This window comes from Carlito syrichta, unplaced genomic scaffold (genome assembly GCF_000164805.1).
Source record: "Carlito syrichta isolate Samal-C Ts95f unplaced genomic scaffold, Tarsius_syrichta-2.0.1 Scaffold309893, whole genome shotgun sequence".
NCBI classification, from domain to species: Eukaryota; Metazoa; Chordata; class Mammalia; order Primates; family Tarsiidae; genus Carlito; species Carlito syrichta.
In genome coordinates this window covers 1,180,105-1,185,608 of record NW_007253989.1, presented here as the reverse complement: position 1 = coordinate 1,185,608, position 5,504 = coordinate 1,180,105, and the positions used below count along the sequence as shown (strand labels likewise).

The following is a 5,504-nucleotide window of genomic DNA, read 5'->3' as shown; positions in this document are numbered from 1 at the left end:
GAGGGGGTGGCACGGGCGCGCCCCTTAAAAGGCAGCTCCTCTTCTGCAACTGCCAGCAAGTGGGAGGATTGCAAACCTCCACGCTACCTCGAGACCTGGGCGCTCCGAGCGGTCCTAACTCCGTCCCGCTCGCGGTGGCTGTCGCCGAGGCTGTGGCTGCTGCTGCGGCTGCTAGCTCTGGCCGCCGCCGCCCCCACGACCTCGGGGCGCCCGGACAACGGGATCCCCCCTCCGTCCCTCCCCCGCCCCTGGCTGGTCCGCGGAAGCGCAGCTTCTGGTAACTCCACGCGCGCCTCCCCCTTCCGCCCTCATGCATCTCACCCGGTTCCCCTCTGTCCCCTCCCCCAAACCATTCCCAAGCGCACCCCCTCGCCCCTGGGAGTGGGTTTCCACCCGCAATTCCTTTGTGAGCCCAGGCCCCGAGAGCGCAAGGCTCGGACCTCCTCCCTTGGAGATTCAGATTCAGTCCCCTTTAGAAAGTTGAAGTTCAAGGGATACCTGTGCATTTCGGTGCGCTTTGCTTTCCCGGGGGATAGGCAAACGCCCCCAGTTCCAGGGATTTCATTCCCCATGGACGCGGCTGAAACTCACCCAGGACCACTCTTGGCTACACTCGGACGTCAAATAGAAACAAATCGGACTTCGATAAGCCAGGGAGAGACTTTCATGCTTTCATAAGAAAGAAAGACCGTTGCCAACAGGGAAAACGCTCTACTCAGAAATCTGCAGGCGTCTCAAAACCAAACCGAAATCGGCTTTTATACGTGTATACAGAAAGGGGAGTGAGCAGTAAAAGAACGTGGGGCGGATGGGGGGGTAACCCCCCTCCCGGGGCCCCCCCCCCCGTGGCTGGACAAGAAACGTCTCTGTGGTCCCAGGATGTGAGAATAAGCGGACCAGGTTGAATGTCCCCCATTTTAGCGCTTGCTTAGATTTGAAAGCTCAAGTGTAGGGGCCGCGGAAGGAGAAAAGCCTGACTTAAGTTTGGTCAACCCATTGCAGAGGGTGAGAAATGGACGACTGTGAACACTTGGTCTCTGTGCGCCCACCACGAAGGCAGGAGGCTAAGGGGAATTGGGTCATTTTTCTGTGATGACTGGGGTGCATGGTGAAGAAGGTGGCTGAACATGTAACCAGGCCCCCCTTGGCCCTAGATAGCCAGGGAGGCAGGGATCCCAAACGCCTCAGGCCTCCCCTCCAATGCCTGAGAGGCCACAATGCGTCCTCCCTCTTTGAATCTCTCAGCAGAAATCTGGAATCGCATGCTTTTCTCCTTCCCACCCCTCGTATTTTAGAGCTGACGTGGCAAAAAGGAGTCACCTGTAGGGCTGAAATGCCTAGAAGGGGGTTGTAAACAGCTGCCATTCTAGCTCTTCCCCCTCTCCCCCATCTCCTCCCATGCTCCTCCATGTTGAAAACAGATGGATAACCCTGGAGGTGTCACTCACCACCTTACCCTCCCTCCCAGACGCCCAGAGCTCAGCGCCTTCTAGGGGAAACTTTGGACTTGAGAAACAACAGCCAACACCCACAGTGGGCCTTCTCCCTTCTCAGCCCTCTGGCCTGGACCCTAACTTACAGACAACTCTCCTCCTTCCTTCTCTCTCCTGCCCTTTTCTCTCAAGCAGAGAAAGCCCCCTCTGGTCTCTTCATTCTCAGCTTTATCTGATGTTATAAGGTCCTTCTCCAGTGAAAAGAAAAGTTATCAATGCAGGGGATTAGGGAATTCCCTTCTGGGAAATATGGAGATCTTTGTGATTGTGTCTCCCAACTTGGAAACATGTCTTCTTTTTCTCTGTCAAAATCTTGGCCTAATCTCATTCCTGTGCTCTTCCTCATTCTCAGGGTTCCTTTGACTGCAGGCAGGCAGTCCTTCTAAATAAACCTGGTATGTATATGGAACCCTCTCCAGCTAGGTAGCTTCTCCCACCAAGGGACGGGGTGAGCCTTCCAGAGGTGAGTTTTTCTCTCAAACATGGGCTCTGACCTTTTCTCAGAATCAGTACATCGCCAACTAAGCATGTGGATCTAAACCCTAGAGAGTCAATCAGAATCAGACACTTTTCACCATTAAAACCCCATCCCCTTCTGATCTTTCTCCTTCCTCTATTAGGGAAGGGGTGGGAAGACTTTTTTCTCAAAAAAAAAAAAAAAAAAAAAAAAAAAAAAAGGACTTTGGGTGGATCTGGTATACTCCCTGAACTAACACATACATATGAAACCCACTTTTCTCAATATACCTTTGCCTATTTATGTGATAGTCACCAACCAGAAATTTACTTCTAGATATTTAATTGGCATCAGGGAAAATAATGTAGGCCATACGTATTTTTCCCTATCATTCTTTGCCTTCTTGACCCACATATATTTAACTTTCTTTGGAAAGAATGATTTTTCTGTTTATATTTAACCTTTCTCAACTCTGCTATTTTTTCTCTCTCCTTTTGGAGAAGAATGGTTTGATCTTTCACTTTTCTAGCTTTAGATCTCTGACTGGTTCCCATGGATCCCTCGTTCTTCTTCAATTTAGATATCCATTTATTTGTGATCCTGCTAGGCCTCTAACTGTTGTTCATTTTTCTAGGTTCCCAGCTGCCTAAAAATATTCTCTTTAGAGATTTGGCAGGGTTATTTAAATACTTGCAACTTCAATATGCCAAACGGGTAGTGATGGCATATTTGCAATATATCTGGTCCAAAAAGACATGTGTCTTTTTATAAATACTGTAAAGTACTTGACATAAAGTAGGTATAAGATAAATGTGCAGTGCAGGTGTGAATAGTTTTTGCTCATTCCCAGGTTTCAGTTATAGCTTCCTTGGTAACAGGAACTAACTCCCACCATATTAAATTAAGACTTAGACATCTGAAATTTACAAATCAGGAGTGTGTTAGGCGGTTTGGGCTGGTTTGGGCTGCTGTAACAAAGTATCTCAGACGAATGGCTTATAAACAACAGAAATGTATTTCTCTTGGGTCTGGAGGCTGGAAATCTGAGATCAGAGGACTAGCATGGTCAGGTTCTGGTGCGAGCTCCCTCCTGGGCTGCAGACAGCTGACTACTTCTGTATTCTCATGAGGTGGAAGGAGGGCTCCAGGGTCCCTTGTACAAGGACATTAATCCCATTCGTGAGGACTCCACTTCCGTGACTTAGTTACTTCCCAAAGCCCCCACACACCTCCTGATACCATCATCTTGGGGATTTGGGTTTCAATGTGTGGATTTAGGGGGTGGACAGAAACAGGACAAAGGCCAAGTTCTATCTGACCAGTTGTATACTGTGTGGTCGATGCTGTTTATAACGGTTACTTGTGTCCCAGTAGAAATATCCTTCCCAGCAGTTTAAAACCTTTAGCTCTTTCTTGCCTTCACTTTGTGCTCAGGGACATGTTTTATTACAGAGCCATTAGTGGTGGAGTTTTGACAGGTTTTGAAGTTCCTTACCTGACAGGCTTTTTTAATGTTTAAATATTTTGACATTTAAACCTCTAGCAAGCCCTAAGCACCTGGTCTAGGTTCTATCCCTAGACTCAGCTGGCATTTTCCTTCTATTATAGGGGTACCAAGGTTACTTCTCTTGAGGTTTTAAATTTAGAAGCCCAAACTGTCCAAATAACCGAGCGTACCCAGCATGGGTACATCAACAGTCTCATTTAGTTCCTCTCAAGGTTAATAACAGACAGAAGGACGTTTTGTTTAATTATTTTTTGGACGGCAGGCCCCCTGTAGTATAGGCTTCCCCTGCTAGGTAAGCATTCTAGGAATCAATCGGCATGGCCCTGGGCCCCACCCTTCCTATTTACCTGGTCTAACCCTAGTGACTTTTTTATTGTTTCCCCAGATCAAAAAAGTCCTCAGAGGTGGACTTGTGGAAGAGGTGACACAAAAAATGGCAGAAGCACTAAAAACCATCCAAATTGACGAGCTCAAAAAACTATTTTGAGCAGTGGAAAAAGTGTCTTGATAGGTGTATTGCTTCAATACTTTGAAGGTGACTGAAGTTTAAATGTGTTAGAATAAATACACAATTTTTTATAAATAAATTCTGGGGTTTTGGGGTCTCCTCCTTCTTGGGTTACTGACACTAGAGCACAAAAAACAGCACATAGTCTAAGCCATTGAAAATTAGTAACTGCACCGGGCTCGGTGGCTCAGCCTGTAATCCCAGCACTTTGGGAGGCTGAGGTGAGTGGATTGCTTGAGCCCGTGGGTTCGAGACCCACCTGGGCAACTTGGTGAGCCCTCATCTAGAAAATAAAAAAAAAATTTTTTTAATTTCACTGGGCGTGGTAGCACGCGCCTGTAGTTCCAGCTACTTGGAAGGCTGAGGTGGAAGGATCACCGGAGCCCAGCAGGTCGAGGCTGCGGTAGCCGGGAGTGGCCACTGCACTCCAGTCTGGGTGACAGAGTGGGGCTCCAACTCAAAAAAAAAAAAAAAAAAGTTAGTAACTGATGCAGGGAATATGGTCTCTAACATCTAGTGCTTTCTAATATATAGCACTGTGTAAAATAGTTTGGAAATAATAAAATTAGCTGCTTTGTATTTTAAATGTATTTTAAATTAGCAAAATGAATTTTTAAAATTTTTCAAAGAGAAAGCATGCTGCTTTAAAATGACTAATTGGGGGACACAACATCAATAAAAGTACCTGATCTCAAACCGAGCAAAGTGGGGAACAAAGGGAGGCCCAAATTTTACCTGTATGATGAGCACTTGTTTACTTAATCCTGAATTGTACCCCACATCTTTAAATTTAGAAAAAAGGGCCAGGCATGGTGGCTCAGTCTGTAATCCCAGCACTTTGGGAGGCTGAGATGAGTGGATTGCCTGAGCCCACAGGTTTGACACCAGCCTGGGCAACTTGATGAGCCCTTGTCTCTACATCAAATAACAAACAAACTAGCCAGGCATGGTGGCATGTGTCTGTAGTTCCAGCTACTTGGAAGGCTGAGGTGGAAGGGTCACCTAAGCCCAGCAGGTCAAGGCTGTGTTGGCTGTGAGCATGCCACTGTACTCCAGCCTGGGTGACAAGAGTGAGACTCCAACTCAAAAATAAATAAATAAAGGGCAACCCCCTGGGGTCCCCTCCCACTGTGGGAGCTTTTCTGTTCTCTCAATAAATCCTACTTTCTAAATGAATAATTAAATAAAATAATTTTAAAAATCACTGGAGACCAATTCAGATCCCTATCACAGATGTTTATAAAATAAACACAGAAGAAATTAAAAATAAATAAATAAAAAATGACTAATTTTGGCTGGACACAGTGGCTCATGCCTGTAATCCTAGCCCTTTGGGAGGCCAAGGCAGGAGGATTGCTTGAGCCCAGGAGTTCGAGATCAGCCTGGGCAACATAGAGAGATGTCATTTCTACAGAAAAAAAAAAATTATCCAGGTGTGGTGGTGCATACCTGCAGTCCCTGCTACTTGAGAGGCTACTGGAGGATTGCTTGAGCCCAAGAGGTAGAGGTTGTGGCAAGCTAGGATTGCACCAACATACT

At 46.6% G+C, this 5,504-nt stretch overlaps 1 long non-coding RNA gene across 1 annotated transcript in view; it reads right to left on the bottom strand.

The window, feature by feature from the left end:
* The window catches only part of LOC103270651, an 8,991-nt gene extending 8,342 nt beyond the window's left edge, over window positions 1-649 (bottom strand). The window contains exon 1 of the long non-coding RNA XR_504987.2: window positions 499-649. This is a non-coding gene — a long non-coding RNA (uncharacterized LOC103270651). The remainder of the gene's footprint in view (window positions 1-498) is intronic.
* Between the last annotated feature and the right edge of the window lie 4,855 nt (window positions 650-5,504).